Below are 20,998 nucleotides of genomic sequence, written 5' to 3'. Positions count from 1 at the left end.
AATAATAATAATGTATTGATTGTTTTGTTTGGAAATATAGGCGAGCAGTTTTCAAGAGATCACTGGATAAATCTGAGGGATTGAGTAATGATGAAAAGGATACGGAAGCAGTTACAAAACATATTTACATTTGTTTAATAAAATGCTTAAAGATGAGGTTAATAATAAAAAACAATAGCACTAGGGGATAATAAAAACAATCATTTTTCAGGCCTTGAAAATGATTAAAATAAAAGTTAGTTTCTTTCATTCATTTTTTTTTTGTCAAATAACGGTTGCTGGTTTCATACAACAGTAATAATAATAACCATAATATTATTTATTATAATAATTCCAATAATACATGGGTGAACCAGGATTGGCAATCAGGCAAATCAGATCAGATAATAATAATAATAATAATAATAATAATATTAATAATAATAAATAAAGATAAATATTAACAATAATAAAGATGAAACATGTTGGCAAAAATCTACACTGAGGCAAATAAAACCATCGAATTAAAATAATACTAAATAAACAAAAGAATAAAAAGACACAAAAATAAAATAAACAATAATAATAACAATACAATATATGAGACACGATAGAAATAAAACGGTGCGCTAGAATAAATAAAAGGCTTTTTTGAAAAGATATGTTTAGAGAAGTCATTTAAAAGCAAAGACGTCGCTGGGTGTTTTATTGTGAAAATCACGGCCGGAAGTCTCGCAGTTAGCCTGCCTGTAGCTTGACGCCAGTGTTAGCGGTGTTGGGATTCAGTGTGGCAGCAGGGGAAATCTGGGAAATCTGGGATATCTGGGAAAGGGGAGTCGGTGAAAACCCGGGGACTAAACCGGCAGAAATCCCGCCGAAGCCTCGACCGTTACACCACGGGGTTTCCCACCGGACGCCTCTCCGTCTCCCTGCTGCTGGCTGCGGGTTTTTTTTTTCCTCCCAGAAATCTGCCTGGATCCGCACAGTAAGTAGCCCAATTCCCCTTCACCCTAACGCATCTCTCCCCCAGCACACTCACCCTGCTCCCTCTCCCCTCGCTGCTTTACATCCGCGGTTCGACAGGTCAGACCCCCCCCACATTGGACCCTTTTATTGTTTGTCGGACGGAGAGCGGAGCCTTTCATTAACATCCGCCGGAATAAAAACCAATTAATCCCGTTAGTGGCTGCATGTGTCCGCAGAGAAAGGAGAAGGGGAGGAGGAGGAGGAGGGAGGAGGAGGGGGTGACAGAGAAAACGAGCACAGAAGAGGGGGGCTTTGATTCTGGTTAAAATGCATTACAGTGCTGAGTGCATGTGCAAACGCAGGGTTATTTCAGCCCGTAAGCGCCGTTATTCGTTGTGCATGTGTGTGTGTGTGTGTGTGTGTGCGCTGTCCTCCGGTGCTGTATTAAACGCCGCAGGGCCTGCAGAGCACACTCTCCCGGCCTGGATGCGCAGGTTGGCCGGGGAGCAGCAGCCGGCTGACAGCGCCTCTCCAGCCGGGGTCCTTTGCGTTCCGCGCTGCAGCTCGGAGGCCAGGCGTGCTGAGCTGACACGAGCAAGGCGTGGCATTCATATAGCATTACACCGCCATGGGCGTGTTCCCCCGCAGCTGCCACACCGCTGACTCCTACCGAAATGTGTACTTTATTCAGAATCATGTATTGCATTGGTTTGAGCCTGTGGATGTGTAATTGTCTGTTCCTCTCAGAAGCAGCCAGGTCAGGGTTTCGCCCCGAGCCTCATTTAGAAGTCATTTCAAATTCAGCATCATCAGACATGCAGGCCTGCCATCTGTCTGTCTGTCTGTCTGTCTCGTGTGTCCGTCTGTCTTACTTGTCCTCCTGCTAGACTGCTTCACGGTCTGACTTCTTGAAGGTAAGCCTGTCTGAAGTGTCATGTCTCCCTGCTGGTAGACCTGTCTGTCTCAAAATGAGGAATTCCTACAGGGAAATATTGTGATTGGCCTGCCACACTGAACAGTAGCTCACTTTAGGAATTGCTATGTTACGATAAAGGTCTTGAAATGGATGCTTTTACCATTGAACATGTTTATTGATTGATTATCAGCCTGGCTGATTGCTGGAGCCGATATTCAGCATCAGTACTGTTATATTTGTATCTGGCGGCCAATTTAATGAAAGAATTTAAAAATGCAACTGCTTTGGCTCTGATGCAGCCCCCTCTCTCAGTCTGTAGCCGCCACTTTACTGTCCCTCAATTAACAGTAATTCAACCAATTGCTGTGAATTCTGGGCAACCTTGCAATTTTGTCCAGTCACCGCAACCTTTCTGCAAATTCGACCAATCATTGTAGGTTCCTTTGAGTTAAAAGTTCAAATTTTTGCCCCCAAAATGTTGTGCAGTAGGAGTGTAAAGTAGCACAAAATGGACACGCTCAAGTACAAGTTGAGTTAATGTACTTAATTACACTTAATTTTGACTGCAAATGTTCCAAATATCGGTTATTAGTTTCCTCGATTAATAATAATCAATATCTGTATCCACCCTGAATAAAACATCAATCCCTTATGTTTATCTTCATTGAAACAGATTCAAGATGTCAGTGGTGGCTTGTATGAAAATTGGCTCCCATAATCTTATAAATTATAGATTTTTGGTTTAATGAACCCTAAAGGTAGATGTATGTTGTGTGTGTGGAGTGCAGCAGTGCGATCAGAGAGGTCAGCACAGGCTTTGATGGCACCAGTGCAGCAGTGGACGCGTTGGACCGAACCCAGAAGTCCCGTTTGAAGATTGATCGACCAATATATATTTCACTGCCAGACGATGTCAGACTGCGCTTTGGCAACAGTTGAGCCAAGGTTGACTTTTCTGTGTCTCATTGAAATGAATGAGAATGCAGCAATATCATGAATCTGAATAACCCTCTTTAATGCTGGGTATTGTTTCAGATCTTTTAACACTGGTGCCTATAAATATATTTTCCTACAAATCAATTTTTTTATTCAACTGAAGTTCTCAAGCGCTTTACATGAGCAGCTGTACAAAAACTGCCTGAACAGAAGAGTAAAAACAAAACCTGATTAAACACTCTGATCAGTGAGTAACCAGAGGTTTGACGCCTGCCAGCCTTCAGACCTGACCGTTTTCGATATGCAAACACATTTAGGTTACAAGATTTTATTCTCAGCCCTCAGCCTCCATGATGGAAATGTACCTGTTTTTGTTGGTGAGGAATCTTGCCTTCTCCATTGAAAGTGGGCGGTGGCCGTGTTTCCCTGCCTTTTTTCCAAAGAACTCAGAGAGGTTTCGACCTCGCTTTGAACTTTAAGAAAAACGGATAAATGCCAAGCCTTGTAGGGTTTTTTTCTACTCATGTACTGGTAATACTACGGCTGCAACTAACACTTATTTTAATTGTAGAATAATCTATCGATCACCTTCTTGATTCATTGATTGGTTGTTTGGTCCATAAAATGTCAGAAAATGGAGAAAAATGTTGATCAGTGTTTGCCAAAGGTCAAGGTCAAGGTCAAAGTGAAGTCCTCAAATGTCTTGTTTTGTCCACAGCCCAAAGATATTCAGTTTACTGTCATAGAGGACTTAAGAAGCCAGAAAATATTCACGTTGAAGAAGCTGGAATTAGAAATGAATTAATGTAATTGTTGACACCTAATCGATTCATCGCTGCAGCCCTTTGTCCGAATATGCAGGAGCACATGGAATAATCACATTCCTGTCAATCACACCGAACTGTATGGTAATTTTTAACAAAACTGGAATTTTCAAACAATGTTCCTTTAATTGTTTGATACCTTATTTGAACAGTACTCTGAGATTCACTAGTGATGGGACACTGTCTGAAACCAGGCCCGTCAGAGCTGCAGTGGAATCGTTGGGACAGGCTGGAGACGTCCCACCTCTGTAACATACTTGCGTGCAGAAAAGTGGGGCAGAATTCAGTATCTCCCAGTAGTGTTGAGGGTTAACTGGAGTATAAAAATCCCTGCTGCCCTACTTCAACTAAAGGCTGCTCTGACTGTATCCGACCAGCCAGTCAGACTGAGCTCCACATCTGAGACCCGCAGGGTCCTGGTTTTCTAATTCAGTATCCTTCACTGTGGGTTAGTCTCATCCCATGGTGTTTCTGCTCCGTACTTCCCGATGATCTAATGCCAGTCAAGCAGTGTGACATTATCTTTTGGATGTTCTGTTGACTGTATTCTGGTTGTAGCAGGTGGTAGAGTTGGGCAATGTTAACATCTTCCAACCGGCGAATGCCGATATGTTCGCCCAACCCAGTAGGCTTTCTTTTCTTCACATTGATGCCATTCGGGCAGTTGGTGGTCACCAGTGGGGAGGTGAATCCACAGGGAAATCCTGATACAATATGAAACTGATTTTTGAATTTTGAATCATTCAACACCAGTCTCGAAATCTCCAGCTCTTTTGCAGAAGAACACAAGTTATTTCAAAACCAATAGATTTCTGTTCAGTTGTCTGTGGATATTCATTTGTTGTGAATAAGTTCTGTACTAGGAGTGTTAGAAAATACTGAAAAATATTGTATTGCAATATTTTGTGATATTGTATTGATTCTCAAAAACACTGTATGGATTTTTGTGGTTAAACTGCTAGATAGCAGTGTTGTAAACTGAGGGCTATGATGTTGGATGTTACAGTGACTGTGAAGTTTTTAACTCATTTTATTCTCATGTTGGTGTGTTCTTTATACTATGACAGTCTTTTTAAGTTCAGATTTATTTTAAATTAAAAATCAATATATTGCCTGGTTGACGGTATGGCAATATATAGAATCAGAACCCTTGTATTGTAATATGCATCGTATCGGCAGATTCTTACCAATACAAAGCCCTATTATATTACATACTGACTGCTTTTACTGTGTTTGAGCTCGACTGATATGTAGGCCATTACCCAGCTGGAATAAAAATGTGTATTGTGGACTAATTTCACACTGATATGACATAACATATACACCGATACCGGTATGGTATATAGGCCGATATCGGTCAGGCTCTATATTTGTACCGTTTTTTTGTAGCATACTGTTTTTTCTAGTATAGTGTAAAAATAATCCGTTTCCTTTTTGCACAAACAGGAAATGCTATAAGACTTGAGCTAACCAACGTCAATCAAACTGTGACTCTGGAATGTCAACGGAATTTTAGCTTCAAAAACAAACAAAATGCTTGTTACTTTTTGTTTTCTGAGATTTTCCTCAAGCTGTTATATCAGCATCTACATTTTTTTGGAATGTTTTGCAGCTGTGAGCAGTTCCTCCATTTCCTGTTTTGTGGCGAAAAAATCAACTGCACACTCAAAAATCAAGTGTTTTCACGATGTCTTATAGAATCCCCTACAGAGCAAGATGTCGAATTTGCACCCAAAATATTAGCGATGTAATACAGTCACAGTCACAGTGATATGAAGAATGAGTTTGGATAGTCCACAACTATGCTCAGCGTCTTGCTCAGGGACACTTACTGTTGTGGGAATTGTACATCTGCATTTTCCAGGCACCGGGCCGGCCTGCGAGCTTAGCATGAAGAGACCATGTGGGTCCGGTGTGCTTCCTCTGGCAGCGCTGCACTCCTCTTGTAAACATCACATCAATGCACTGGTTACATCTGTATCAGCTGCTCTGGAGCTGCTCGGCACAATATTCTCACTGGTGGCTACGAGAGGTCAACCCAGGTCACCATCTGATGTTGTTTTCTTCTCCCTCTCTGTCTGTCTTTCTGTGTCTCTCCCTCGCCAAGTGTATGGAAAAGTCATCCCTCCTTCTCTCAGGAAATTCCTCCTCGTCCCAGGGGTGAGACAGACAGAGGGGGTGTGAAGGAGCAACAGAGCAGTTCTGCTACAGAGGGACACTCCAGGCCTCAGTTTCTCATTTAGTCTCTTTTATTTTGTTGCACTATCCGAGCACGTTAAAGCAGTTGTGAATACAGAGTGTTATGACACTTTTCATCAATGGTGTGTTCAAGAAAGCTCAGACTTTTGAGATTTAACATTTATAGCTACAGAGCCATTGGTTTAATGCAAGAAACAACCAACACCACACATGTGAATGTTGTTTTCACATAATTCACATGTCCATTACCTTAAATTGGATTGAAAACAAGTGTCTGTATGTGAATGTGAAACACCATTTCACATATGAGTGAATAGCGCCGACCAACAGTGTTTGAAGCTGTTGTGTGGTTATAGTGGAATGCAGCACTGCTGTGTAGTAGTCCATAGTGCAGTCTGTTTTGCTGTGTCAGTGCCTGCAGAGACACTCGCACATTAAACAGCATCAGGAGTGGAGCAGGAAACTGGAGATGGTGTGGGTGTGGGTGTTTGTGATTGTGTTTGTTGGGCCACTGACTAGTGGCTGACTGGCAGTTTTACAGTTAGGGTTGAGTATTGGCAAGAAGCTGACGACACATTATGTATCACGATACAGGGATAACGAGTCAGTATAGTGCGATAAATCGCGATACTGTAAGCAAGGTTTTTTAAAATCAGATTTTAGGAAAAATGTCATAGTATGCACATACACATAACCATTAACCACAACACAACATAAATCAATGCCACACATTTGTGCACGAAAACTACTTATTAAAAAGCAATACATTTTGAGAATCAGTACAATATCACAAAACCTAATATCATGAAACTCTTATTCTTACACCCCCAGTTACGATTCAGTATATGGTAATACTGTTTTTCTGTTGACAGACACACAGACACTCAGAGGGCAGAGCGGGTCGTCCCCTAATCGGAAGGTTGTTGGTTCGATCCCTGGCTCCTCCCGCCACATGTTGAAGTATCCTTGAGCAAGATACTGAACCCCAAATTGCTCCCGATGTTGTGCATCGCTGTGTGAATGTGTGTGAAAGGGTGAATGTGGCACGTAGTGTAAAAGCGCTTTGAGTGGTCGGAAGACTAGAAAGGCGCTATACAAGTACAGGTCCATTCACCATTTACAAACAAACAAATGGCAACAGAAACATAACCTCCTTGGCAGAGATAATAAATCCTTTGTAAAGTTTCTAATGTTCAGCTGTTTTAGAGAGGGGTTGATGTATGGTATGGTCCTATTGGAGGCTGTTTGTGGTATTGTTGAGTTGTACAATATTGATATTGTGTTAGTGCATCGAGATGTGGTTCTAATATTTTGTCCACCCACTGAAAGGGTTGACTCAAGTTGGGGGTTTAGGACCCTGTTCAAAGAGCATTTTAGTGGTGCTGATGAGGTGGTAATGGTACATGGTTTCCTCTCTTTGGATAGTTAGGGTGCTCAGGAGCTTTGTTCTGTTGAACTTTTTGGTTCTGGCTTTTGGAGGCATCGGCGTGGGCGGCACAGATAACTGAAGCACCTCGATGGAGACTCACAAGCCTGAACCGGCTGACCGGCATCGGTAGATTAACGGCCATATTCGCATGTATAATGAAATGGCCTAGTTTCGGTGCAGTTGAGATTAGATATTGGATTAAATTGTAAAGGGAAGCTTGTGGAGAGGATGAACAAAGAAGCTGATTAATTTTTTAATAAATCAAAATCCAGAAGAGGAAATCTGAACATTATATAACATATCTAGCATAAAAGCTAATGCTAAAACGCACAATAAGGTGAGAAAGCAGTGAGTGACTTATTGTTTAAAGGCATTTAGGGACGTTTTGAGGTCACACAGTATTCTTTCAACCTGTCTGTGCTCTCTGCATAGACTGAACTGACTGATACCAGCTGTGTGTGTCGCACATTTGGACATTAAGAGTTGCATCTGTATCTCGTGGCCCTTTATATCTCCTGTTAATGCTGACCTATGTGGGTAGGTGGGTGCGTGCTGATAACAGTGTGTGGTTTTCTGCTGTTTGTTGTTGAAACAGGCAACTGGCAACTGAATGCAATGACTCAGCCTGTGTGTGTGCGTGAGGGAGCCACACACACACACACACACACACACACACACAGTGACAAACACACTATTAATGGAGTATCCAGATGAGGTAACAGTACTCAAGTTTCCTCTTTCTCCCCTTAGTTAACTGCTCTATAAACTAAACACCACAGACCCATGGACAAACAGCAGGGCAGTGAAGGGCCTGATGGTTTCGTGTTCAGTATCTTAAAATGTTTGTACATTTTCTGATTAGATTCAACTGGTTGTCTGATACTGGTTCTATGGTATGTTCAGGGGGAAACCCTGCGCCTGAGGGTTCAGAGGTCGGGGATGCCATTTAGAAAGCCGGTGTTGGTCTGACAGACATTCCTGCAATAGTCCCAGTGACGCGGTTATAAGGCTGGGAATTCTGGGAAAGCAAACTACAAGTTATTTGGAAGACTAGGTTGTGTTTCAACTATTGGATTCTCAGCTAGAAATTCAGTTTAACTGGTGGGTGCAGTCGTCAGTATGACAGATCCAATCTTCTGTTCATACAAGCATCAAAACCACAGGCTCCACACACACTGATCAAAAGCCAAAAGAAAGGTGTACGTTCAGCAACAGTGAGTGATTCTTTTCGCAATTAAATTGTTTAATCTATAAAATGTCAGAACATTGTAAAAAAAAAAAAAATGCTCATTACAAAATATCTCTATCTAATAGGTTCTTTTATCGAACCAGTCCAAAGACTGAAATTAGTGTCATTAATGACAAAGAAAATTCCTGCATTTAAGGAGCAGGAACTAGAAAATGTTTGACATTCCTTCCATGGAGTCCGCCATGTTGAACCGCCATGTTTCTACAGTAGCCCAAAACGGACAAACCAAACACTGGCTGTAGATAGGACCTTTTGTGTTTGAGTTCCGTGGCCACTGTAGTTTCTCCTACACACTTCACAGCCCGTTCTAATTCCCAGGTCTTCAAATATCGACGCCAGCTGTGTGCACTGCACCGCCAGATCCCACTAAATCTCACACACTGGACCTTAGGGCTGTGTGATGGCAAGAATCTGGACATACAGGGGTTATAATTCAATATATTGTGATAGTGTAAAATTGCTGATTTTTTTTTCTAATTTTAGAAAAATGATATTAGTTATATTGACCACTGCAGACAGGGAACACCCCACATCAACTTTGAGGACAAAATGTTCACTTGCTGCCTAATATATCCCACCCACTGACAGGAGCCATGATAACCAGATAATCGGTGTTATTCACTTCACCTGTCAGTGCTCATAATGTTATGGCTGATCCATGTATAAAAGATGTATTTGATAGCTGAATAGGTCTGCGTTGAGAAAATATAGCTTCTAAATATAACATCATGGCTTTACCTTGATTTTGAAACTTTCCTTTAGTGTTTTAGTGTGGATCTGTTGTGGCAAGAAGCTTTAGACAGGATTTTGCACACATTCCCTTCATCTCCAGCTTGAAGAAAACACTGAAGTTCAAATCCAGTTTTCCTCCAGCAGCAGCACTGTCTGTCTCTCTTTAATTCCAGACAGATGTAGAGTCATTCTGGCTGCCGTTGCTGTGGTACTGCACAGCCCTCGTTCCTGGAAAATTTAATCTCATTTCTTCGTCTGTTTTTTTTTTCTTTTATTCTTTTATTTTTCCCTTTTCGTGTTTTTCCTCAGCTGCATTACTCTCGCCAAGGCACTTTTTGTCTCCTTCCCCCTCTCTCTCTCTCTTTGTCTTTCTGTGTCTACGTACCTTGGCCCTTGTGGAGATCCAGGGGCAGGCTGTGCAGCTGGGAATCAGGACTGTCGTTTCGACTGTGTTGGATGTAAGCTGACTCTTGTTCCCCTTGTTTGTGTAGTTTATGTTTTTCCATGAGCATTCTACCTTAGAAGTCCAGGGAGAAGCATTCAAATGCTTTAATTAGGATTCAAATTTAGGAAAACTTTGTCCTTTAGATGGCAATGGACATTTTTATTTGACGTGGCTCACAAATAAATGTAAAAAGTTCCTGTATGCAGTATTTTGCTTTGGTTACAGTGTTATTAAGAACATGTAAAAAGTGAAGGATTGCAGCATGTAGTTATTGTTACAAACCTGTAAGTATCATTTTAATGTTGCAGCTGGTTGAGGTGGAGCTAATTTATATATTGTTGGACAGTTTATATCAGCTGCTATTAGCTTATCACAGATATATTGATGTTGGCACATACATCTGCCAATAAGTAACAAGAAACTGCAGCACAGAAATGGCAAAGACGTCTTTACAGTAATTTAGAAGTGGCACAATCACAGTCTGTCCACCAGAGGGCACTGACAGCTTTCTTTTTGTTTCACGATAAAATATATAACTCATTACATATCATACTCACAGTTATTTAATAACCAAATATAATGGATCCTAATGTCAGTGCTGACCTTTGAACAGAGTCCGAAATGGAGGAAGCTATTGTAGCTTATTGGCTGTGTTAGCATCCACGAGAAGGGTCCAACTGCAGTCCTCCCTCCTGAGGCCCCGAGCTCGGAGCCAGTGGGAGTTCACCATAGGTGGTAGAGCTCTGTACGGAGTAAGCTGAGTAAACTTTAACATATTTTTAGGAAATAAATAAGCAATGTAGTTTCTGAATCTTCACTTTTATTAGATCTACAAAGCCTATCATTTGAAAGTTAGCTCCCACTGGCTCAACTGCACTACCGGTGTGAACAAATGTGTCTCTGGTCACTCACAGTGACGGCAGCTGTTGAATACGCAAACAGAACTATTGAATTAAATGTTTAATATTTGTCTGGAGAAATGTGACCCTGTGTTACAGGTGAATTCAGTCTGTCCCCACATTGTAAGAACGGTATGAGAGGTGAATGAGTCAATCTAAGGAATGTAAATGTGTAGCGTAGACGGATGGCCGATGATAAAAGCTTCTGAACTTATTGTCCAGGTAGTGACGGCTCTATAAAGGCTGCTAACTGAAAGTTAGAAAGCTAGCTAGCTCAGAGAGCTAATGTGACATGACTAGCATGTTTGCGTTTGGCTAGCAGTTATCGTGCTAGCTGTACCTGTGCGGTTGGTGGTTTCTGTTGTAGCATATTTACATTTATTTATTTCGTAGTTTACTTATGTTGTGTTCAAAAACAAATACTGCTGATAGAACATTAACACATCAGTAAGTCTCAATTACTGATATCAGTATCTGCCTCAAAACCTGTATCTGTGTGGTTCTTGTCAAAATGTCAGTAGATATTGAGTTAAATGGCGGAGAGAAGAAGAACAGATTATCCACTGGTAGCACACCGACAGATAGAGAGGACGATGTTAGCTTAACATTGTAGTACAAAGCAGTCAAACAAGTCACAGGAACAGTGCTAATTATACCCTTAGCTATTCCATAGCTTTGTGTGTGTCGTTGATGTTTGAAGGAGATGACGTTATTATAAAGTGTGTGTGTGTGTGTGTGTGTGTGTGTGTGTGCGCGTGTGTGTGTGTGCGTTCGCGTGTGGTGGTGTGTATAAATGTGAGAGGGCGAAACAAAGTGAGAGTGTGTTTAGGGTTTGTCGGTTGGTTGGTCAGCCTGGTTTGAAGTAACTGTTGACACAGTAAGTGGTGTGTGTGTGTGTGTGTGTGTGTGTGTGTGTGTGTGTGTGTGTGTGTGTGTGTGTGTGTGTGACTTGAAGAAGCTGTTGATACTGTAAGCCTGTCTGTTTTCCATTGCTCATACTAAGAGAGAAAGGTCTAGGTGCTGAACCTGTGTGTGTGTGTGTGTGTGTGTGTGTGTGGTTTTCACTGTGTGTGTGTGTGTGTGTGTGTGTGTGTGTGTGTGTGTGTCTGAGCAGGTTTTTCACTGTGTGTGTGTGTGTGTGTGTGTGTGTGTGTGTGTGTGTGTGTGTGTGTGTGTGTGGGTTGGATGTGTGTGTTAATGTTATGGCTTGGAGTACGCCTGGAGCAGCTACTGTTTTCCTGTGCTGGCTCTTTCATACGTGAAAACACACGCACACACGCACGTGAACCGGGTCCAGACCAAACCGCAGCTACCTCCTATATCCAGACAGCTCTCCAGTAGAGATGGAAAGTATGTGAGCTCTCTGTCTGTCTGCAGACTTTTGTCTCTGTGTGAATCAAAACAGCGATGGATGTGGATTCATACGGCGAGGCTCTCTCTGCTGCCTGTGTGGACGGAGAGCGCTGCCAGGCTGCGAGGCGGGATCAGCTGTGACAGAGGTCAGGGTTCAGACTCCACAGCACTCATGGCTACTCTCTGCACTGCAGCCCACTGAAATACAGAAATTAATGTACATAATTCACTTGTTGTTTGCGGGGAAATTGCACAGGAGTCAAGTGTGGCTGGCTTGTCACTGGAAGGTTGCCAGCCAAGATCCTCTGACTGGTTTTGGAAAAATGTGAGGATGGAAAGTGAAGGAGGAATACGCTCGCCTACTTCAGCAATTACTGTGTAGGTGTCTTTTAGCAAGGAACACTGCCCAAAAAGTCTGTTCAAACAGATGTACTGCAGTCATACCCTTAACCCCCAGTTAAGTGTATGTTTCTTGTTGCTGTGATAAACTGACCAAGTGTACAGGCCTGATGATGTGACTCCATCCAGATATTTCCAGCAGTTCCAGTAGAGTAGAACCAGATCTCTTAGGGCTGTGTATTGGCAAGAATTTGGCAATACAATGCATTTCACGATACGGGGTTACAGTTCAATATATTGCAATACTGTTAGCAAGGTCATATATTGCAATTTATTTTTATTTATTTTTATTTAACCCCTATATGTGTAAAATCTGAGTAAAAATGTACTATGGGGCACCCTGGTAGCTCACCTGGTAGAGTCTGAGCCCCATGTACTAAGGCTAAAGTCATTTGTATTGATCACAGTCTCTATAACATCCAACATCACCAACACCACATCCAAACATTGCAGCTCCTGGGATTTGGATGTTGCGATTTCAATCGTATTTGGATTAATCGTGCAGTGTTGTGATATTAGCTTTTACGATATTGTATCTATTCTCAGAAATTGGTATTGGGTTTTTAATGAATTATTTACATGCAAAGTTAACAATGCTATTAATTAAGGTTCCATTCCATTTAGCGTGTAGCAGAGCCAACGTGCACATAGCAGCACCCTGACGTCTTGTAGATGTATTTTTGTTGAACGATAGCAGCCAGTGTCAAGCAAACAAACACATTGCATTTCCTGTGACTAGCTTTCTTCAAAATAAAAGTCGTCATGTTTGCCAGTTAAAGGTTTTAATGTGAAGCTGCAGCAGTAAGAAATGTTTGGTTTTCATTAGCAGCAACTTAATACAGCATTTTATCCAGGAATAAAAGTACCCAGGCTAGTTTGACCTGACTTAATTAGTATCATTGGTAACACTGGTTGGTTTATCCTACTATATCATGTCTAAATGTCTGCTGTGAAACAGGTCTATTGCTCCCAATGTGTTTATGTAGGGAAAGCAAACAAAAGCAAACGCCTTCTGAAATGTACTGCAATCGGCCCATCAGCAGATAAACTCACACCAGGTCAGGTATTCAGTTTGATTTATGCATCAGATAAATCGGAATTCCTGCCAGAACAGGCGAGGAGTGAAGCGTGTTGGTGTGTAAGAGGCGTTAGCTAAGTGTCTTAAGTGTGGGGGTGCTTTAATCCTTCGTGACAGTGAGGTGAACCCGGACCCGGGACGCTCTTAGGCTGAGGACTTGTTAGAACTGGAGCTGGTCTGATGGTTTTTAGCTGAGTCAGACTCAGTCGCTTATTCTCTGCTCTGTCATTATATGATTAGCTCCATAACTCCATATGAGTATGTGTTATTGCTACGTATGGGTATATGTGTCTGAGCAGGTTTTTCACTGTGAAGACTTATTGCTCGTCTATTCCTCCCCGTCTTGCTCTACCAGCAGAGCTCAGAGATCACTCACTGAACATTGCAGTGTGTGTGTGTGTGTCCTGTGTGGCTTCTAAAAGGGACATAAAGTGGACACAATGAATACAACAGTCCCACACAAATTGTGTCTGAATGCAAAATACACAAACACGCCCACAGAACACACTTTCTGCCACTATTTGTTCACTCTTTTCCTGTTTCTCTCTCATGCTGAAAAAGGTTGTCGTTGGTTCCTACTGCAGATGTTGTTTCTGGCAGGGACCATTTTAAGCGAGGACGGACAGAGGTGGAAAGTTTTACTGTTTTCATACTGTGAGGCATTGAGTTTGGGTGTCACTGAGTGTGTGTTGAAGGAAAATTCTACTCTAACCACGGTCATGTAATGGGAGTTCAAATTGGTCTGTTTTTGGTGAGGTTGCTTAATGTCGGTAGCTTAGTTGTTTGAAACGAAGTGTGGACACTTGGGGTGACCTGATTTATGGAACAAAAAGACTACCCAGTATGGATATTGATTCTGACCATATACTGATCATTTTGAACTAGTATGATCAAGCAAAAAGCAAGAAAGTCAAAGTGGCCATTTTCTAAAATGGCAAACTATTATTTGAACATCACCAAAAAATTGTGCATCCTGCCGTAAATGTTTGCCTAAATGTCCTCAGTCACCATATATTATGTTATAATAATGCAGTTGAATAACATCTTTTCTGACATAATGCACCCGTGCTCCCTTAAATACCAGTCACGCACTGAAATATACAGCATAACCCAATGTATGTTTCTGTTTCATTAATTAATACAAATTCTATCCTGAAACTACATACTGGCTAAGGTAACCGTGTGTATTAGGTTGTAATGTGCATGGTGTAATGGACTTAAGAGTTTCCATCAGTCGTCCTGCTCTCTAAATATTGGCATCGGCCATTAAAAAACTCACATCTGACCACTAATACATGTGAAAGTGCCCAGCATGCAGTTCGGTGGTGTACCAGTTAATAGAGGTTACATCTCAATGCACTACATTGTGTACTTCTGGCTGTAGTAACGCACTGCTAATACACATGTCCCATAGATCTCTCAGGTCCTCAGCAATACACCCGCCAAGTGTGAAGTCGATCGGTTGAACGGTTGTGAAGGAAATAGGAAGGACAGAATTACAGACCAACAGAAACTCAGATGTGTGCAGTGTGTGCTGGATACTAGGACTGGGTATCAACCTTCAATACTAACATGGCACCGCTACTACATACTGCTCATTCGGTACCAAATTTCGATACTAACGGAGTAAAACGTTGGCGCTCAATTCGGATTTATTGTTCAGATCTGATCTGGATCTTCAGATCTGGGGTGGCTGGTCTTTAGCACAGACACAGTAAGAGGTCTCACTCTGCCACTATTTCCCAGAACCACAAACATCCCCCTCACAGTCATTCCCTGTTTCTGTTTCTTTGGATTAGACTAGACATATTGCTGCCATACTATTTGTTATTAACGTTCCTCTGACAGTTGTATATCGTTTTTCTACAGTCCAATACTGTACAGATATTCAGCGTCTTCATTTCAATCCAGTTATAAAGTTAAACAGCAAACACAGTTTCTCCAGCTGCTCCACGTCTTTAAACATCTTCCTCCTTTGAAGTGAGCAATTGTAAAATGTATTTTATAAAAATGGTATTGAAAAAGTATTGTTCAGGGAGCGGTATTGAACATTTTTAAATGATACCCAGCCCTACTGGATACAGACACAGATGCAGTCAACCTTGTCAGTCTTGCTGTCTGTCTCTCTCTTGCTCTTCCTCCCCTTAGCCGTAGTTTAACCCAGTAGCTCAGTGACCTTGTATTGAACGTATGAGGCCGTGTTCACTCTGTGTGTGTGTGTGTGCTGTGATTCTTCCTGACAGTTCTGCAGTGCGACCAACTCTACTGCAGCAATACTAGACATGCGTGTGTGTGTGTGTGTGTGAGAGAGAGAGAGAGAGAGATACTTGCAACTGAGAAGCTTAAGGCATAGGGGTAGATAACCCCCCCAACACACCTATTCAGAGCAGCTCATCTGTTGTCAGCAGACAGTTTAGTCTACAGCAGCCGAAGGCCACAGACATACAGAGACGGGTCGGCCCTTTAAATGCGGTGCCACTTCCTCCATGGTGATGCTGGGAATCACTGTTAATAGCGTTCAAAATTTTGACAAAATGAACTCTTCTTCACTGCCAGTACTTAACAGGTCCAGTGGGACTCAAACCTTCAACCCTGCTAGAGTCAGTGCCTCGCTGATTAGCTTCAAGAAGTAATTATTTACTGGTCTGCCTGGTAACCAGCTAACACAGCACTACTGCTGCAGTGACACACACCCTCGGGTTAAATCTGCAGCCTGCTTTTCTTTTTTTTATTCAAATGGCGCACAAGCTGCCAGCACTGGAGGGCAGAAAGAAGTACAATAGAATAGAAGTGGCACTGCTCTGGTGTGAAGTTCAGTGTCTGTGTTATAAATCAACGTTTGAAAAATGTAACACAACTAAGAAAATGATTTAGATATGAGACCTGCCACTAACTGAGCTAGATTGAAATGACATTACAGTTTGACATGATCTATTTCATAGTTGCTGGGTGCCAAACGCCAAACATCTCCAAAACATCAGCTTTTCAGGAAGTTAAGTAGGCGTTCACACTTGGTTGATGTGCTACAGCATTTCCTCTGTATCCAATCTGACACAGCGCATTGCTGGAACTATAGCCGACACACCAAATATCTTCTCAGTCGAGGTCACTGGTGTATGCAAAATGTTCATCTCTCCCTAGACTGATAGTTACAGTTACAGTTAATCAGTTGGGATTTCAAATATGTAAAACATGTTCAGCCAATCAGTTTCTGCGATGTCAACTAGCTGAAACTATTACTTGGTTCAAATATTAGTCAGTGGTAGCTAGAGGTGGGCGATATATATCGTTTGCGATAATATCGTCATTGTTGTTTTGACGATGTGCAAATTTCCATTATCGAGTATTTAAATTACTTCGACAAAAACAATGAAACGCCCGTGGAAACTCCTCACATCCACTTAATACACAGTGCAGCAGCGCTCTCTACAGCATGGCAGGATTCAGTCACACGACTAGTGGGCCTACGTGATCACATGACGTGATCACGTGACCTCTCGCTAGCATCCTCCTTGCAACAGTTTAGCAGCGCGTAGTGACGGTAGAGAGAAAATGCAAACACCTCCAGTCCCTGAAGCTACCGGTACTTCAGATGATTTAGTGCCGAGACGTGGGTCCTATGGGCTTCAGCGTTCAGAGCGCTAAGCGCCTTCAGCGGTAAAAATATGTCAGCGGAGACGGTTTTTTTAGCGCAGCGCTCAGAGCGCTTCAAGTTGAAATCTGTTCAACTTTTAACACCGCTGGGCGCTCGGAAAATGAGTTTTGAGCTCTCTCAGTGCTGTAAACGCGTTTGGTGGACACAAGTCCAGCTCAGACAATTCTAATCACATTTTAAAGGATATCGACTGATTATCGTTATCGCCAAAATCCCCAAAAATATTGAGATATTATTTTTTGCCCATATCGCCCACCCCTAGTGGTAGCTCACCTGGAAGACCTAGTACCAAGGCTGGGTCCCTGCTATGGCGGCCATGGGTTCGAGTCCATCTTGAACTGTCCTATCCAATGAAAAGGCAGAAATATAAAAAAATAGTCAGTTAACAGCAGATGAATTTAACTAATCAACTGAAACTGCCCAAAAATAGGTTCCTGCTTATTAAATGCCTCTGTGATAGTTAACTAAATATCTTATAAAAGCAATATTAATATAATGGAATAATCAGCTCTTTTCACTTTCAAGTTTTATGGTGTACAGTTAATGATATTCAGACTGGTGGTGGATGCTGATTGTGAAAACAGTCTTTTTGCAGTGAGAACACAGCAAAACTGGTTTCAGAATGACCAACATGACACAGAACCCTTAAAAACCAAGACCGGTGTTCAGAAGCTTCCTCATAATCACCATTCAGACAACTCTAAGCACAAATGGAAAAACACACACACACACACACACACACACACACACACACACACACACACACACACACACACACACACACCCTCCAGGCTCAAATGAACTCATACTTCCCAGTTATATAGTGTTCAGTGAACATTCCCACTATGGGCACCAAACTACAGCTTGACTAGTTTTAACTTGAGCTCACTTACAGTTTCATTAATGAAGACACATTTATTGCTTTATAATAATAAACTAATTTAAAAAAAACAAAAAAACATCTGTATGTTTTCATTTTCTTTTAGAATAATAGAACATGATAACTTGTATTAATGAACTTTAGACCTGCAGTGTGATGGCCACTTTTGGAGTTTATTGGTAGTCTCATTCATGCTCATTTTTGCTTATATTACTTTTATCATCACACTGTGCTTAATTCTTGTTGGTGTGGTGTGTGATTCTCAAAATCTTTATTGGGCATGAAATCACAGGTCACAGCGAGCATACTGGCATTTACTTGCAATTCCTTAAGAATTCTTATAAGATATGGTATTTTATATGATGTAAAAATATACTGCCTATATTTGCCTCCTGGACCTGTACCGTTTTTACCCCCAAACCTCTCTGGACATTACCTTTTGCTACATCCCTAAATATCAGTAAGTTTCACACTACGGTAATGTTATGAGCATTGTCCAAATATTAGTGGACTTCTTACCAACACACTGTAGTCATATCAGAAGATGCTGCGTAGCGGATCTTAGTAAGTGATGTACATTTGTGCTGCCAGGATTATTTTTCTTGATGCTTTGAATCAAAGCGATCAAGCAATGCATTAGAAATGTTGTAACAGTGTCTTTATTGTTTCAATTAAATGTTTCCCAGTTTTACAATTATTTTGGTAATTTATTGTGGAAACTATAATCATGACATTATACACACTATTAACCGTGCAGCCCTCTTAAATCAGATTTCCAAGTCTCATTATGGGTGAAATAATGGAGAGGTAAAGCTATTGTTTTCAGTCCGAGATTTTAAAGCCTCTGTTTTGGCAGGCCATGTTGTTTCATAATACCCTTTAATGCGGCCTGTTGGGCAACAGAGGAGTCATAAATCTGCTGGGAAGGAGAACCAGAGCTTTAGCATCACAAAGCCTCAGCAAACATACGACATATTTGTCCAGAAGAAGATGACCTCAAAAGTAAAGAAAACCAACTCAAAATCAGATGCAGAATTCAAAGGTACCCCAGTAAGGGTGGTAGACAGGATATTTATTAAAAAATAGGACTCAAAACTGAACTGAGATATTTCCTATGACAAGGTAGGAAACCCAAATCTGAATATATGTATCAGGAGAGGTTGGCTGTCTCAGAAGTCAAGAGATTATAGCTGCAACAATTAGTCAATTCATTGATTAGAGGACTGAAAATAACAGCAATACTGAATGAATTGGTTTGTTAAGTTTTGTAGACAAACGTGCTCTGGTTCCAGCTTCCTCAATATGAGGATTTGCTGTTTGTCTCTGTTTTATGATTGTAAACTGAATATCTTTGGGCTTTTTTGGGAAGCTATCTTTGGGATGATGGTATCACTATTTTCTGGCATTAGGCCAGACGATTGATCGATTAATCCAGATGGTTACTTTCAGGTCCAGTGTGTAACATTTAGGAGGATCTATTGGCAGAAATCGAATATAATAGGTGTGTTTTCACGTCTGGACTGTTTGTGAAGGTTTGAGGACTCATAGACTGGAGCCCAGAGCTTTGCTTTCAATGTCGGTTGGTAAAAAGTCAAGCAAGTGAAATGTGAGCTATTTCTCAGCCTGTATTAGACATTGAAAGTATCTAACTACACCTCTATGGATTCTGGATGACCTCCAGTATTATGTAGACACGGCTGAAACATATTGCTGTACAAAGTAAGTGGAAAGCTAGAGAGACACTGGAGCAGCAATCTGTCAGTGGTAGGAGGGTTTTCACCTTGGGGTTGAATGCAATTTTTAAATTTGTGAAGGGTCAAGGTCAACCTAAAATTCAGATTCTATTATTGATCGTTTTGATTTGTCAAATAAATGCTAGTTGTCTGTCTTTTTGGGTTAAAAACCAACTAAGTGGTATAATTATGTAACTGTTAACTCTACATGCTGGATGACAAAAGAAAATGAATGACTCCAAACAAGCCAAAAAATAAATTTGCTGGAAAGATGGTCCACAAAGATATTGGGGAAAGTCTGAGTCAAGGATATTCATTAGTTGAGACTAACCACAAAGAATGCTATTTATAGTACTAAGAGGTTGTGATTAACCCACAATCAAAGACATTCAGCACACCAATCCTTCAGAGTTATTGTACAGAGGGCAGATGGCGACCACGAGTTGTTTTGAAACAGTGTTATTAGCTAATTCTTCCTAATACTTTCCTGTGCAGTAATCGGTTGCAACACAGCGGGTTGAGGAACTATTTTAAATGACACATCAATTTTTAGATGAGATGGAAGTGTAAAGTTGTATGTCACAACCACATCTGTCCAACTTGAACTTTACCACATCGAGGAAGGATGATGGAGAGTACAAATTGTTCTGCTTCCATCAGTTGCTTTTAGTTAAACATTCTGTTGCTATGTCACAGTGTACATACCCCCTGCCTTCTGTTCAGGGAATGTCGGTTAAGGGGCCGTTTAGATGTTGCGTCTGAAAACGCGTGGCTGACACTGATTTCATCATTTTAGCCAAGGTGCTCAGGAGGTTGCGCTACTGTTGTGATTGTTGTTACTAAGCAACCAAAACCTGCAGGGCTGCATGACGATGAAGTAATCTAGCAGTAAGCTTCACTGACTTATTAAAAGTCAAAACAAAGATACATGGATAACCAGCACCCTTCGCAGTAGCTTTACTGCTTGATTTGTGAGTAGAAAAGAACAAAAAGCATCTTCAGTTTGGCTGACCTTTCAACTGGGTAAGTCTTTGCACAGCAAGTCCGGTGGGTGCGATTGGTTAATTCTTGTCACATGGCCTGTGAAAAAAATATATGTGTGTGTGTGTGTGTGTGTGTGTGTGTGTGTGTGTGTGTGTATTGAAACAAAAAAAGATACCATTATAATTTATTGTATTGAAATGTACATAACTTGTGAATAAATGTGATTTGATTTGATGATTACAAGATGTAGGCCTACAGTGTCATTCCTAAAGAGATAAATAAAATGCAGATTACTGTGTAATATATGTTGATTTTGTGATCAGTTTTAAGGTAACTAAGCTA

General features: G+C 41.3%; 1 protein-coding gene across 4 annotated transcripts in view; it reads left to right on the top strand.

Moving 5' to 3' along the window:
* Positions 1 to 721: 721 nt before the first annotated feature.
* Positions 722 to 20,998, top strand: part of raph1a (Ras association (RalGDS/AF-6) and pleckstrin homology domains 1a) — a 72,153-nt gene continuing 51,876 nt past the window's right edge. For 2 of the 4 annotated variants that reach the window (XM_051404474.1, XM_051404471.1), the window contains exon 1: positions 722 to 964. The gene's annotated coding sequence lies outside the window, so the exon portion shown is untranslated. Of the gene's footprint in view, positions 965 to 1,446; positions 1,860 to 20,509; positions 20,696 to 20,998 lie in introns of those variants that run through there. The other 2 variants (XM_051404473.1, XM_051404472.1) reach the window with 2 other exon arrangements.

The sequence above is a fragment of the Dicentrarchus labrax genome, unplaced genomic scaffold (assembly GCF_905237075.1).
Source record: "Dicentrarchus labrax unplaced genomic scaffold, dlabrax2021, whole genome shotgun sequence".
Taxonomy (NCBI): domain Eukaryota; kingdom Metazoa; phylum Chordata; class Actinopteri; family Moronidae; genus Dicentrarchus; species Dicentrarchus labrax.
This window is presented reverse-complemented; position numbering and strand designations above follow the sequence as displayed.